We start from the raw sequence: 17,338 nt of genomic DNA on the forward strand, positions 1-17,338 counted from the left end.
TACATACCTATAAGTCCCATATCTGCTCCATCCTATGTTATGCCCACCCCACTTGGACCTCCGACTCCCCCTCCCACCAACCTACTACAAATCTCTCCATATCCTTGAGTGCCATGCACTCCACCTCACTTATCGCATCTGTCTCCCATCCCCAATACTGAACCTTTATGATCTGATTCCCTTCCCCCATCTCCTCCTATTCCTAGAACGAATACGGATCCTATATGTCTCATGCAAACTGGATCTCCCCCATCTGTTGGTTTCCCCCATTCTCTCCTACCCTAGCCCGCTGCTGCTCCTGTACCACAGTGTCCTGCCTGGTTTCCATCTCCACACGCACCATACCCTTGCCCAATGTGGCTTCCACCAACTCCCCCTCTCAGATGATGTCCTCATGCCTTCCATCTACCCCTCCTACCAGATCTAACCCCTCCTTCTTGCCCCCCCTCTCAGGGCTCCCTCTCTCCCTCCCTCCCCCTTCCCTTCTTCCTCCTGTTCCCCTATCAAACACCTTCTTTTTCTTTTTCACCCCTCCCGGGTTTACAGCTCCTTTCCTTCTCCCATCCACTGCCCTCTCCTACCACCCTCCTGGTTTCCCACTGCTTTCTGTCCCCCCTTTTCTTCCCCCCCTCCTCCCTTCACCCAGTGGCAGGTCCCCCTTGGTGCAGTGATTTTTAATGTTTTCGTTGTGCTGTCAGTGTTACTCCAGTGCTGTGTGCAGTGCTATGTTCCACCAGCACCAGCAGTGTCGCCAGTGTGATTCATTTGTGTTCCCACTGTGGTGTTTCTTTGTTTTTGTCCCTACTCACAGTGTTCATTCTCTGCATTTGTGTATGGCTCTAGTCTATGTTGTTTTTAAATCTACCGTTTCTACTCATCTATTTTGTTCTTGTTAATTCATCATTTTATACCATTCTGTGTTATATTTTCTCATTTGCCTATGTTCTCTCTGTAACTCTCTTGGCTGAAGGGTGGCGTATTTGTCACCGCCAGCCCACCCCTTTTTGGGGAGTGAAATGACAATAAAGGAAAAAAAAATGAAAATCGTGACATCCCCAGCAGTCAATAGTTTTACTCCCGACGACGGAGCTAGCCATCGAAAGCTCAAGAATTATATTCGAACTGATGCGGCTTGGAAACTGAGAAGATTTTATTCACAGTCTGATTCACTCAGCATCAGGTGAATTCATTTGACTCCACTCCAGTACTCTTGCTTCCTTTTGTAAGCGTTTACCTAGTAACTTCTCTTCAAGGCACTATAATTTCCGTTAAAGTGAGCTCCCAAATCCTTCTCCGTGTTTCACAGATTTAACACATCAGTGGCTAAACTTATAGCTTCTATTTCATCTCCCTGGATAATAAATGATGTTCTGAATTTCTCTTAGGTTTGCTGTACTAATTGCTTTACGGACAAATTCGGTAACATGGGCGATAGGCTACAAACTTGTCTCAGCTATTTCTTCTCTTACATGTCCATCAATTCTTGTTTCCGCTGTTTTCTGTGCTAGTTGTAAATATAATTTCTTTCGGTATTTTATAGGAGAAAACTTCTCCTGCCGGCCGGTACGGCCGTACGGTTCTAGGCGCTTGTCTGCAACTGCGAGACCGCTACGGTCGCAGGTTCAAATCCTGCCTCGGGGCTAGATGTGTGTGATGTCCTTAGGTTAGTTAGGTTTACGTAGTTCTGAGTTCTAGGGGACTGATGAACACAGATGTTAAGTCCCATAGTGCTCAGAGGCATTTGAACCATTTGAACCAAAACTTCTCCACATCATCATCTTTCTCCAGGTCTTTATCCCATATCTTCATGGGGTCACCATGTTAATCTGTATTATGTGGCCGGACTCTCTCTCCTTCTCCCCCTTCCCCCTCCCCCACCCCCCTCTCATCACGCTCAGAAAGAAACTGTGAGTCCCATCTGTTTACGTGTAGCGTAATGAATGTTTCAGCAAAACCAAAAGAATATTATGTATCTGTGTGAACGTGTGAAAGCGTTTTCGAAATGTCTGAAAAGCGTGTAACTGAGGCGGTAGTTGGATACCAGCCCGGAATTCACCTAGTCACATTTGGGAAAACGCCTAATATCATCATCAAGGATGACCTGCCATGTTCCATACACCGTGTCTTGTACTCGATCCGGAATCCCGAAAATGGTGTGTTTATCGGCAGTTAACCAGGCAGGTCATACCTGCAAAATTCTGACCATCTTAATTAATACCACCAACAATATGGACTGTGTTGCTGATCGTGGAACTCACATTCTATGCTGGGATCACTGGTGCTAGTACACCAGAATCACACACTGAAGCGGCAAAGAAACTGCTATAGGCATGCGTATTCAAATACAGAGATATGTAAACAGGCAGAAGACTGCGCTGTGCTCGGCAGCGCCTATATAAGACGACAAGTGTCTGGCGCAGTTGTTAGATCGGTTACTGCTGCTACAACGCCAAGTTATCAATATTTAAGTGAGATTGAACATGGTGTTATCGTCGGCACACGAGCGATGGGGCACAACATCTCCGTGTAGCGGTAAGTGGGGATTTTGCCGTACGACCATTTTATGGGTGTACCGTGAATATCAGGAATCCAGTAAAACATCAAACCTCCGACATCGCTGCGATCGGAAAGAGATCTTGCAAGAACGGGACCAACGACGACCGAAGACAATCGTTCCACGTGACAGAAATACAACCCTTCCGCAAATTTCTGGAGATTTCAATGATGGGCCATCAACAAGTGTCAGCGTGCGAACCATTTAACGAAACATCATCGATATGGGCTTTCGGAGCCGTAGATTGATGACTGCACGACACAAACCTTTATGCCGTGCCTAGGCCAGTCGATACCGACATTGGACTGTTGATGACTGGAAACATATTGCCTGGTCGGACGAGTTTCGTTTCAAATTGTATCGAATGGATGGACGTGTACGACAGACAGCCTCATGAATCCATGGACCCTGCATGTCAGCAGAGGATTATTGAAGCCGCTGGAGGTTCTGTAATGGTGTGAAGTTGGAGTGATATGACTCTGACAGGTGACATGTACGTAAGCTTCCTGTCTAATCACCTGCATCCATTCATGTGCATTGTTCATTCCGACTGACTTAGGAAATTCTAGCAGGCCATTGCTACACTCCACACGTCCAGAATTGCTACAGAGCGGCTCCAGGAACACTCTTATGAATTTAAACAGTTCCACTGACACCAAACGTCCCAGACATGAACATTATTGAGCATATCTGGGATGCCTTTCAATGTGCTGTTCAGAAGAGATCTCCTCCCCCTCGTGCTTTTATGGATAACCCTACAGGATTTATGGTGTGAGTTCCCTCCAGCACTACATCAGATATTAGTCGAGTCCATGCCAAGTCGTATTGCGACACTTCTGCGTGCTCACGGGGCCCTACACGGTATTAGGCAGGTGTACCAGTTTCTTTGGCTAGTCAGTGTATAATACGTAGTCGCTCATTGACAACATGGTCTAAGCTCGAAAGTAAGTTGTCTAGAATGGTATTTGTCTTCTCATTTGTGTTGCGTGATATGATTATGGTTCGCTTTGTGTTCATCACATTTGGCATATAACTGTCATTACATTCATCAGTTTACTGTTGTATTACATGCGATTTGTGAAGGTGAGATTTTTTGCAAAAGTATTACTGAACGGTTTTGGAGCGAAGCAGAGGACAATGTTCACAATTTTATTTTTCAGAAGCAGATGTGAGATATTCAAGTAAAACAACTCATTCGTGACGTATTCGAGGCGTCAAAGCTGTCCTGAATAGACAGCGGCTCATAACGCTACCAACATTAGCCCTAGAGGGTACATTGTCAAGGCAACGCCCATTCGGCAGTTACAGGTATGTGTTTGCTGCAGGGAACGTTAAAACACGCAAAGGAAGGTACGTACCAGAAAGTCTTCTTGTGATTCGAACCACGACAGTCACAGACGGTAACGTTACTGGTCGCACAAAAAAACACTATATTTCTTTACACAGGGTCAGGCATCGTTTCTGGGTTAGGTAAATGGCAATATCGATCATCTCAGTTGCACAAGAATGAGGTCACATCAGGTGTGGTGCTGAGAGGCCCTGTTCAGATTTAAATATTTTGGTGGAAACTGTTGTGCAACAACATATTTATAATTACGTGTGTTTCTGAGTTGATGAATCGATTGTTATTGTAGTATTATGTGTGGAGGCCGCACATAAAGGAAACTGTACAAAAACTGTGGGCAACTTAAGACATTGTTCGATAGATGGAGGAACCTTAAAAATGTTTACGAAAAAGCAGAACTAACGAACTATAAGCCTCTTAGAAAAACAAATCAGAAAGTAATGCAGGGAATATAAAGCAAGAAGTTTGCAGGAAAAATTGGAAGGAACCGAAAGGGAAACACTCGTCAACATGATAATTTGAGCATACAAGAAATTCACAATAAACTTTCGTAAAACCTGAAATAAAATGCGTCTTCATTAAGAGCGCAAAAGTGTTACGCTGCTAAACGCTGAGGAGATATTGCATAGGTGAGGAGAATATACCGGTATGTGTGTCTTGTACAAAGGAGTGGAACTGCCTGATAGTGTGATATTAGTTGAAATAGTTATCTGTAAGGAGGGTCCAGTGTTAGAATTAGAGTTTGGCAGACCATTCATACATGGCAGAGGGGATGGATAATATTCTTTTGTTGTAAATGGTAACCAAACAATTATGCAATTTAATGGATGGATGATAGGAAACTAGAGATACAGCATCGATCTGACAGTATACAATACGTGCAAGAATAGGAGTAATCTATCAGAATTGCTCGGTCTAAAAAGAGAATAGGACATGCATCTAATTGTTTTCACCTTCCGTTATACCTGTGCATCGATCAAGTACTAACGGAAATTAAAGAAACGTTGAGGAAGGAGATTCAAATTGAGGTGAAGAATATCAAGATTGGCTGGTTAGTTCAAATGACTCTGAGCACTATGCACTATGGGACTTAACATCTGTGGTCATCAGTCCCCTAGAACTTAGAACTACTTAAACCTAACTAACCTAAGGACATCACACACATCCATGCCCGAGGCAGGATCCGAACCTGCGACCGTAGCGGTTACGCGGTTCCAGACTGAAGCGCCTAGAACCACACGGCCACACCGGCCGGCCAAGATTAGCTGATGGCATTTCTGTCCCCAGCGAAACTAAGGAATAGTTGCAGAAGATATGAAAGGGAATGAACTGTCTAATGAGCACACAATATGAGTTTAGAGTAAACCAAACAAAGTCAAAGGTAATGACGAGAAGGAGAAAAAGAAGAAGAAGAAGAGGGTGCGATAACAGCAATAATATTGATCAGCATTGAGGACAGGGCAATGGATGTAGGTACGGGATTATGCTACTTGCAAGCAAAATAACCCATGACGGACGAAGCGAGAGAAATATAAGAAGCAAATCAGTGCAGGAGAAGAGGGTATTCCTCCCTAAAAGAAATCTGCTAGTATGTAACATGAGGAATAAATTTCTTACGACTGGAGCACAGCGTTATATAAAAGCGAACTATGATTTGCAGCACAATCATAAAAGTAGAGACTCGAATCGTGTGAGAAGGGGTGTTATTGAAGGATACTGAAAATAGAGTGGGCTGGTAAAATAAGGCATGAGGGAATTCTCCCCAGAACCTTCGAGGAATGGAATGTGTAGAAAACTCTGGTTAGAATAAGGGATAGAAGAATAGGATATACGCTGATGAGCTAAATTACCTTAGAGCGGAGCATTTGCTACAGTTCGGTGTGACAAGGATTCAACCAGTCCTGACTAGGGTGGCGCAGGTATATGCCTCCACATGTTAACAGAGAGATCAAGTAATGCTTGTAAATTATGGGCTAGTAGTTTGTGGATGCGGAATTGGAGCCCATTAGCGTCTCAGTTGTTTTCCATCTAATTCACATCAGATGAATCTGATGGCCAAGGCATCAATAGGAGTCCACCATCACGTCCTCAGACAAATGCATCTCTATTCTGGTCTTGCGAAATGGACAGTTATCCTGCTCGAAGAGGACGACACCGTCAGGAACACATCAAACTTAGAGGGATGCAGGTGATGCGCAGTAAAGTTCACGTAGCTCACAGGTGCTTTCGATTACTATCAGTCCCATGGAATTCCAGGAGGATGTCCCCCATACCATAACACTGCTCCCAACAACTGCGTCAGTGGCTTGGTACATGTTTCGATGAACTGTTCTCCTAGATGATGGCAATCCGCTTAAATCAATTCTTGATTCATCCAACCACGCGACTTGTTTCCTTCGTTCCATGGTCCTATCTGCATGACCCCGTATCCACTACAGTCACAACTGACGATGTCGTTGGGTCAGCAAGCGAACACGGAGGGGTCTTTTGTTGCGGAGTCCCAAGTTGAATAATGTGAACGTGTCGTCCGATAAACGTTGTAGTTTGTCGTCAGATCTAACACAAATCGCCGCCATTCTAATTTACAAAGTGAGTAATCTCCACGTTCGGTGATGAGGCGTGGACGGTCAACAACTTGATGCCTACTTGTGGTTTCACTGGTCTTGAGACCCTATCGTTATTGTAAAATTCCCGACTACCCATTCTGATTTAACTTTTACGTGATTTCCCGAAATAGCGAAGGAAAATGCCGGGATGGTAGTTTTGAAAGGGCAGTGCCGATTTCCTACGTTCCTTAATCCGAGCTTGTGCTCCGTCTTTCATGACGTTAAACACTAATAGTTCCTCTCCTTTCGTATCGTTACTAGAACGTTTCCCCATTCGTTTCTGCTCCTCGCAAAGGCGTCATCCCACAACGCCACCAGACGTCATTCAGTGACGCAATGAGCAATGGTCGTAACATTTCAGCTCGTCAGTGTATGCTAAGACACCTAGATACAGTTACCATGGTGCAAGAGGAAGCTGAAGTTGTCAAGACTGAAACGGAAAGAAATACAACAAATACTTTAACATGGTGTGTATACTGTTATGAGATGAAAGGATGTGCACAGGAGAGGAAGTCGTGGCAACAGGCTAATGAGCCTAAAAAAATTGGCGATACCAGTGGTAGCGTCCTTTTGGTTTCATAATGCCGAAAGAATAGACACACAATTATATAACTGTGATAAGTGTTTGTGAAGTGTAGTGTTTGTATTGTTAAGGAAGGAGAGAGGGAACAGAGCAATTCCCAATGCCTGTAAAAAACCATGTTCTCACGAAAAACCACAGAGGGCTTTGTCGAGCTCAGTGTCCCTGCAGGATAGACGCATTAACTTCAATAGTCTCACATGCTCTCACTCTCTGAATCGCTGTGGAGAGGTCTGGAGTTGATCGCAGAACGTTGGCGCTTAGGCTGGTGGTCAGTAACTTCTATAAAAATTACTTACACTACCAATATTGGGCTGAATTTTGATTACATATCTGGCACAAGGACGGTGGCATTTGCAGGTGACTTGATCGTGTTCACCAAAGCAAACAATGTTATCATTGCTGATGAGCACTAACAGAGAAATGGAAAGAAATCACAGCTCCGCCCCAAAACAAAAAAGCCCAATTTAATGCCGAAAAGTAGAAAGTAATGCTAACAACGAGGAGAAGGCAAAAACACATAGCAACAACTAGTATACTTCTAAACAATAATTCTTTGAGGGAAGTTGAACAATTAAAATGCTTGGGTACAATTGTTGATTCTAAATTTATTTTTAATGAGCCCATACATAACGTGATTGAGAAATGCACGAAACTAATTCATTATTTGTTTAAATCGATAAATCTCAACTGGGGAGTTGGTTAAGAAGCAATGAAAATAAATTACTTGCAAAGGAGCTATAATACCTATATTGGCATATACAGCCCCCATTTGGCATATACACCTCCCATTCTTCGGAAATAAGGAAGTCCAACGTTTCCATAGACACTATGAAACAATCCTACTAATTGTCAACTGCGTCATTACATTGAAACAATCCTACTCTAATCGCCTAATTTCCGAGACTGTAATAGAAAGAGAGTGGGCAAAGCGGTGATAATTATTAGAAACAAATGAGAAAGATCGATGTATGAGGATTTCCCAATCCATCCTTCCCATTTTAAGGTAGAGTGTTTTCCTTGCGTAGGCAGAGTATCAACAGTATTTTTTATTACTCACAAAGAAACATCACCAACTCGACCTAATATTTTAAGGAGGAAAAATCAAGCTTGCAAGATACTAGTCGCAGCAATCGATCGCACGTGAAATTTTGGGCCATAATTATCACGGTATGCACTCACGACCTTCCAAATGCAAGTTTCTACATTTAACTCTCACCGTTTGGTTCTCACACGCTCCGCTCAATTGCAACCCGTTATTGTCCGAACGGGTAGTACTGTACAGTGAAGGGAGTTATTCTCATTCTGTAGGTAGTACTTACTTCGTCCTTATCGTTTGTTAGAGTTTAACCAATAGCTCCTCCCCAGTCAGAACAGATAGTGACCCTGCCAGGATATTCATATACCATCCTCTTTCCCCAATGCGTAACACACATCATAACTATGCACCATGAATAATCGTCTGGATGCCACTTCCTCCACTAATTTTAGCAATTCCGAAGTAATTGTGTATATCCGATCTTTGCTTATCTGCCATCTTCCGCAAAAAGTGTATAAATATTTGTGTTTAAGTTAAAAAGAAAACGAATATTTATCTATTTGTTCTATTTTGTTTATTTGCAATTCTTCAAAAGTTCTGTCGGTCTTTAATACTGGATGACAAACGTTTTCCAGGTCGATGTCCATTTCACCCTCTGTCACATCAGCAGTCAGTTCCTCCATTTATAGACGCCATCATACTACACTTTCAAGCTATCCGCCCTCTTCATTGTGTTTAACAATCTAAATCATAATGCACTCGCAATATAGCCGGCTGTAAAGAGTACTCCAGCGTTCTACCATTTTTATAGATCGAAGCAACGTATATTTTTAAGCTGCTACATTACCTTTATGTGATCATTAAGCAACGTTTTGGTTAATACGTAAACGTTTCTGAATGAATTTTATGAAGTTCAGGTTTCATAGGTGATGAGCTTGTCAGTCATACCGCATGATCTCATCGCATTCGACCTCAGTGATTTAGGATTTCCACGGATTCCTTACGTAGCCTCAACCGAATATCGGAATAGTACCTCCAAAACGGATGAAAGCGGCTTCTAATTTAACACGGTCATGTACGCTGTCCCACGCGTTGTCAACGATATGCCTAGACCTCAATTCCTAAAACTTCTCTTCTTACGTTCTAGAATAGAGCTGCTGTCGTAAAACCTCATTTTTATTGGCACACTGGGGAATTTCACACGAAACGTCATAGCAAGCTTTATGGAACTGTAAATCACATTAAAGCTATAAAAGTCATTGCACATAAAAACGATATTAACTCACAGTGGAGCAGCAAGAGCTACGTGGGAGACATTTACTGGAAATAACAAGGGGATGAAAGCAATATTACTGGTTTATGATTTGTCGAAATGATGTAAGGAAATCTCGTAAAACCTGGATCGGAATGTCCAGACAAGAAACTGAAACCTATTTCTTCCGTGTTCGAGGACATTGCCGTTAACACTATGCCACGCATCCCATAGCAGCTCGGTGCTGAACTCCAAACTGTAGCGATACAATCGTTTATTACAGATTTTTTTTTGTCATCAGTCTACTGACTGATTTGATGCGGCCCGCCACGAATTCCTTTCCTGTGCTAACCTCTTCATCTCAGAGTAGCACTTGCAACCTACGTCCTCAATTATTTGCTTGACGTATTCCAATCTCTGTCATCCTCTACAGTTTTTGCCCTCTACAGCTCCCTCTAGTACCATGGAAATCATTCCCTCGTGTCTTAGCAGACGTCCTATCATCCGGTCCCTTCTCCTTATCAGTGTTTTACACATATTCCTTTCCTCTCCGATTCTGCGCAGAACCCCCTCATTCCTCACCTTATCAGTCCACCTAATTTTCAACATTCGTCTATAGCACCACATCTCAAATGCTTCGATTCTCTTCTGTTCCGGTTTTCCCACAGTCCATGTTTCACTACCATACAATGCTGTACTCCAGACGTACATCCTCAGAAATTTCTTCCTCAAATTATGGCCGGTATTTGATAGTAGTAGACTTCTCTTGGCCAGAAATGCCTTTTTTGCCATAGCGAGTCTGCTTTTGATGTCCTCCTTGCTCCGTCCGTCATTGGTTATTTTACTGCCTGGGTAGCAGAATTCCTTAACTTCATTGACTTCGTGACCATCAATCCTGATGTTAAGTTTCTCGCTGTTCTCGTTTCTACTACTTCTCATTACCCTCGTCTTTCTCCGATTTACTCTCAAACTATACTGTGTACTCATTAGACTGTTCGTTCCATTCAGCAGATCATTTAATTCTTCTTCACTTTCACTCAGGATAGCAATGTCATCAGCGAATCGTATCATTGATATCCTTTCACCTTGTATTTTAATTCCAGTCCTGAACCTTTCTTGTATTTCCATCATTGCTTCCTCGATGTACAGATTGAAGAGTAGGGGCGAAAGCTACAGCCTTGTCTTACACCCTTCTTAATACGAGCACTTCGTTCTTGATCGTCCACTCTTATTATTCCCTCTTGGTTGTTGTACATATTGTATATGACCCGTCTCTCCCTATAGCTTACCCCTACTTTTTTCAGAATCTCGAACAGCTTGCACCATTTTATATTGTCGAATGCTTTTTCCAGGTCGACAAATCCCATGAATGTGTCTTGATTTTTCTTTAGCCTTGCTTCCATTATTAGCTGTAACGTCAGAATTGCCTCTCTCGTCCCTTTACTTTTCCTAAAGCCAAACTGATCTTCACCTAGCGCATTCTCAATTTTCTTTCCATTCTTCTGTATATTATTCTTGTAAGCAGCTTCGATGCATGAGCTGTTAAGCTGATTGTGCGATAATTCTCGCACTTGTCAGCTCTTGCCGTCTTCGGAATTGTGTGGATGATGCTTTTCCGAAAGTCGGATGGTATGTCGCCAGACTCATATATTCTACACACCAACGTGAATAGTCGTTTTGTTGTCACTTCCCCCAATGATTTTAGAAATTCTGATGGAATGTTATCTATCCCTTCTGTCTTATTTGACCGCAAGTCCTCCAAAGCTCTTTTAAATTCCGATTCTAATTCTGGATCCCCTATCTCTTCTAAATCGACTCCTGTTTCTTCTTCTATCACATCAGACAAATCTTCACCCTCATAGAGGCTTTCAATGTATTCTTTCCACCTATCTGCTCTCTCCTCTGCATTTAACAGTGGAATTCCCGTTGCACTCTTAATGTTACCACCGTTGCTTTTAATGTCACCAAAGGTTGTTATTACTTTCCTGTATGCTGAGTCTGTCCTTCCGACAATGGTATCTTTTTCGATGTCTACACATTTTTCCTGCAGCCATTTCGTCTTAGCTTCCCTGCACTTCCTATTTATTTCATTCCTCAGCGACTTGTATTTCTGTATTCCTGATTTTCCCGGAACATGTTTGTACTTCCTCCTCTCATCAATCAACTGAAGTATTTCTTCTGTTACCCATGGTTTCTTCGCAGCTACCTTCTTTATACCTATGTTTTCCTTCCCAACTTCTATGATGGCCCTTTTTTAGAGATGTCCATTCCTCTTCAACTGTACTGCCTACTGTGGTATTCCTTATTGCTGACCGAGCGAGGTGGCGCAGTAGTTAGACACTGGACTCGCATTCGGGAGGACGACGGTTCAATCCCGCGTCCGGCCATCCTGATTTAGGTTTTCCGTGATTTCCCTAAATCACTCCAGGCAAATGTCGGGATGGTTCCTCTGAAAGGGCACGGCCGACATCCTTCCCCATCCTCCCCTAATCCGATGAGACCGATGACCACGCTGTCTGGTCTCCTTCCCCAAACAACCAAACCAAACCTTATTGCTGTATCTATAGCGCTAGAGAACTTCAAACGTATCTCGTCATTCCTTAGTACTTCCGTATCCCACTTCTTTGCGTATTGATGCTTCCTGACTAATGTATTGAACTTCAGCCTACTCTTCATGACTACTATATTGTGATCTGAGTCTATATCTGCTCCTGTGTACGCCTTACAATCCAGTATCTGATTTCGGAATCTCTGTCTGACCATGATGTAATCTAATTGAAATCTTCCCGTATCTCCCGGCCTTTTCCAAGTATACCTCCTCCTCTTGTGATTCTTGAACAGGGTATTCGCTATTACTAGCTGAAACTTGTTACAGAACTCAATTAGTCTTTCTCCTCTTTCATTCCTTGTCCCAAGCCCATATTCTCCTGTAACCTTTTCTTCTACTCCTTCCCCTACAACTGCATTCCAGTCGCCCATGACTATTAGATATTCGTCCCCCTTTACATACTGCATTACCCTTTCAATATCCTCATACACTTTCTCTCTCTGTTCATCTTCAGCTTGCGACGGCGGCATGTATATCTGAACTATCGTTGTCGGTGTTGGTCTGCTGTCGATTCTGATTAGAACAACCCGGTCACTGAACTGTTGACAGTAACACACCCTCTGCCCTACCTTCTTATTCATAACGAATCCTACACCTGTTATACCATTTTCTGCTGCTGTTGATATCACCCGATACTCATCTGACCAGAAATCCATGTCTTCTTTCCACTTCACTTCACTGACCCCTACTATATCTAGATTGAGCCTTTGCATTTCCCTTTTCAGATTTTCAAGTTTCCCTACCACGTTCAAGCTTCTGACATTCCACGCCCCGACTCGTAGAACGTTATCCTTTCGTTGATTAATCAATCTTTTTCTCATGGTAACCTTCCCCTTGGCAGTCCCCTCCCGGAGATCCGAATGGGGGACTATTCCGGAATCTTTTGGCAATGGAGAGATCATCATGATACTTCTTCAATTACAGGCCACATGTCCTGTGGATACACGTTACGTGTCTTTAATGCAGTGGTTTCCATAGCCTTCTGCATCCTCATGTCGTTGATCATTGCTGATTCTTCCGCCTTTAGGGGCAATTTCCCAACCCTAGGACAAGAGAGTGCCCTGAACCTCTATCCGCTCCTCCGCCCTCTTTGACAAGGCCGTTGGCAGAATGAGGCTGACTTCTTATGCCGGAAGTCTTCGGCCGCCAATGCTGATTATTTACCAAAATTTAGGCAGTGGCGGGGATCGAACCCGGGACCGAAGACGTTTTTGATTATGAAAGACGCTACCCCTAGACCACGGGTCCATTACAGATATTGAACATAAAATGAAGGTGCTGATGTCTCTATCTGGTGGGCGAGGCAGCTGCGGAGAGGGGGAGGTACCTCTTGCAGTTCAGATATTGCTGATTCTGTGGTGCTAACAGCCCATGAAAGCAGAATATTTGTACTGCGTTCCTGCCTACAGTATTGCTAACCCAGACTGCTGCTGCTTCAGCAAATCAGAAAACAAAGATAGTTCGAGCGACACATTAACAATTACTGTAGAAGCTTATAAGGGGGAGACAGTAGATTAATACGGGGACAAAGTTGATCGACACAAGGAAACAGATATTTAATATAAGCTAATATTGAAAAGTAATATCAAAATTACTGCCTAGTGAGGAGTAGTCATTCTGTCGGAGACTTAGTGGCACTCACACAATGTGATGGTTCACATGGCTCTGAGCACTACGGGACTCAACACCTGAGGTGATCAGTCCTCTAGAACTTAGAACTACTTAAACCTAACTAACCTAAGGACATCACACACATCCATGCCCGAGGCAGGATTCGAACCTGCGACCGTAGCGGTCACGCGGTTCCAGACTGAAGCGCCTAGAACCGCACGGCCACACCGGCCGGCACACAGTATATGATCAAAAGTATCCGGACACCGGCCTGAAAATGACTTACAAGTTCGTGGCACCCTCCATCGGTAATGCTGGAATTCAGTAAGGTGTTGGCCCACCCTTAGTCTTGATGACAGCTTCCGCTCTCGCAGGCATACGTTCAGTCCGGTGTTCGAAGGTTTCTTGGGGTGTGACAGCCCATTCTTCATGGAGTACTGCAATGAGGAGAGGTATCGATGTCCGTCGGTCAGGTCTGGCACTAAGTCGGCGTTCCAAAATATCTCAAAGGTGTTCTATAGGATTCAGGTCATGACTCTGTCCAGGCCAGTCCATTACAGGTACGTTATTGTCCTGTAACCACTCCGCCACAGGACGTGCATTATGAACAAGTGCTCGATTGTGTTGAAAGAAGCAATCGCCAACCCCGAGTTGCTCTTCGACAGTGGGAAGCAAGAAGGTGCTTAAAACATCAGTGTAGGTGTGTGCTGTGAAAGTACCACGCAAAACAACAAGGGGTGCAAGTTCCCTCCATGAAAAACACGACCACACCATAACACCACCGCCTCCGAATTTTACAGTTGGCACTGTACACACTGGGAGATGACCTTCCCCTGGCATTCGGCATACCCATACCCTGGCATCGGATCGACACGTTGTGTACCGTGATTCGTAACTCCACACAACGTTTTCCACTGTTCAATCGTCCAATGTTTACGCTCCTTACACCAAACGAGGCGTCGTTTGGCATTTACCGGCGTGATGTGTGGCTTATGAGCAGCCACTCGACCTTGAAATCCAAGTTTTCTCACCTCCCGCATAACTGTCATAGTACTTGTAGTGGATCCTGACGCAGTTTGGAATTCCTGTGTGATGGTCTGGATAGATGTCTGCCTGTTACACATTACGACCCTCTTCAACTGTCGGCAGCCTCTGACAGTCAACAGACGAGGTCGGCCTGTGCGCTTTTGTGCTATACGTGTCCCTTCAGGTTTCCACTTCACTATCACATCGGAAACAGTGGACCTAGGGATGTTTAGGAGTGTGGAAATGTCGCGTACAGACGTATGACGCAAGTGACACCCAATTACCTGATCACTTTCGAAGTCCGTGAGTTCGGCGGAACGCCGCATTCTGCTGTCTCATGATGTCTAATGACTAAGGAGGTCGCTGATATGGAGTACCTGGCAGCAGGTAGCAGCACAATGCACCTAATATGAAAAACGTATGTGTTTGAAGGTGTCCGGATACTTTTCATCACATAGTGTACCTCCACTAGAGACGCGGTAAAGCTTACTCCTCATTTATTCTTGATGGACTGCACATGAGATGAACAGGTGAGTTTGTATGCCACATTGGTAAACGTCAACGGAGATGGGACTCGTTTCCAATGATTTAACAAAAATAAAATATCTGCCACAGTTGTGAGACAGTTCTGCATAGACTTACAAAGAGACAAATGGGTTGTATCATTTAAAAGGGTTGAAGTTCCTAATTAAAGCGCTTATCTTCTACTAAAAGCGTTGGTAACAAATATTTAATAAAGTTAAATGTATACAATCACATAGTTTATTGGAATGCTAACACTCCTGGTGACCAGGTGATAGTTATATGAATACTAGCCGAATATCTGACGTTACCTGGATATGAATTTATTCCAATCATCTATTAGTCTTGTGACTTACTCTGAGGATGGACTGACGATACGTGGCCGAAATATCAGTGCAGGAAATTCTATTTGCACGGGTACATGCCCGAAATTTAATGTACCGTCTATTAGTCTGTCTGCTCCTTTCCCCCTCTCTGATCAGCTCCTCGTATCGCTTATCTCTGTATACCCCTTCACCTCCACTCTCCACCTGCATCTTTCTCTGTCCATTTGCCTCTCGCCTCTCTCCTTTCATCTGCTCCTTCCTCCTCTCTGTCAGTCAGCTCCTCTCCCGTCTCTCTGTCCGTTTCCTCATCGTCTCCTCTATCTCCTCCTCCCTCAATTCTCTTTCCATCTACTTCTCTCCCTCTACGTCCATACCCTCTTCTCCATTCTTCTCCTCCTCGCGTCTCTCTGTCCATTTTCTCCTCACCCCATCTCTCCTCTTTCCTTTCTCTGTCCATATGCGCCTCCCCTTCTCCGTTCATCTCCTCCTCTTCCCCTTTTCCTTCCATTCTCTTTCACCCTCCATTTCCCCTTTCCTGCTATCTGTGTACATCTCCTCCTTTCCCCATTCTGTCTGGCCATCTTCTCTTTCTTCCTTCTCTCTTCATCTTCACGCTTTCATCCCCATCGCAGTAGGAAGCTCATGGTTCTCACCACACAATATTTCTTTCTGGATAGTAAGCAACGTGTGTACCAATTTTAGTTGAAATCACCCCAGGCGTTTAGGAGGAGCGGTTTAGCTGCGGCTTTGCTCAGTTTCAGGCATGCCGCATTTATTTCACTCACATTTAACACGCATTACACGTATTTCCATTCATATTTCACCTTAATTTCTAGGGAATTGATCTGTAAAGGTTAATTTCCACACAGCAGAATGTTTACGACATCATATTTGCTGAAGTATTATATGGTACAAAGATTTAATTTTTCGTGTAAATTCATTGGTGTATGTAGATATTTCCTGCGATATGTGTTGCGAATAGAGTTATTAATAGAGAAATAATAAATTAAAACGTCATGCATATTGCTGCAGTTTTCACGCTACTCAGTGTTTAAATTTGCAGGTGAATTCAATGATATATGTGAATACTGTCTGAAAATATGTTGTGAACAGAGATAGCAGTAAAGAAATAGTAAATTAAAACGTCATGTCTGTTGTGGCAGTTTTGCTTACTGCGTAAACAGCGAAGATTTATTAAGCAACAAACTTCTATTCCTTTGATCATAATGTGGGAATGCCGAAAAAAGAAGTCTCGTGGAAGTCTGAAATTATGTCTAAAGTTTGTTGCAAGTAACGAAGTGCTCTCATCCTCAAGTATTGGATGAATATAGTCTGAGAAATTTGCGCATCGTGAGCTACGCTTTGTTTTCAACCCCACGTCCCCCCCTCCGAGAGGTAGGTGGTCCTGGCTGCTATAGCGGTTCTTTCCAAGCAGTAAGTTATATGTGTACCAAGTTTGGTTGAAACCAGTCTAGTGGTTTAGGGGGAGATGTCGACCGGACAATCATACATACAGTTTCGTACTACGTATGGATTGATGTAGCTGCAGCACTTTTCGCCACCTCCCTCTCTTTGAATGTTGGTTCTGCGGACAGTGTGCAGTTGACTTTTCTCGCGAATGCTACGATAATTCAGGGAATAATGTCCTAGAGATAAATATAAAATAAAATGCTGATGAATCTAATGACGACTTATATGTAGATACAGTATACCGTTCTCAGTCCGTAGGATGCTTTGTACACCGAGACAATGCTAGATTAACAATCACGTGCATCAAAAAGTCGAGAAAAAAGTTGAGCGAGACATTTCCCAACAGAAATGTCTATTTTTTTGTGAAAATTGTTTGAACGAGATAACGGGCGGTTGAGG

The sequence above is a fragment of the Schistocerca americana genome, chromosome 6 (assembly GCF_021461395.2).
Source record: "Schistocerca americana isolate TAMUIC-IGC-003095 chromosome 6, iqSchAmer2.1, whole genome shotgun sequence".
Taxonomy (NCBI): domain Eukaryota; kingdom Metazoa; phylum Arthropoda; class Insecta; order Orthoptera; family Acrididae; genus Schistocerca; species Schistocerca americana.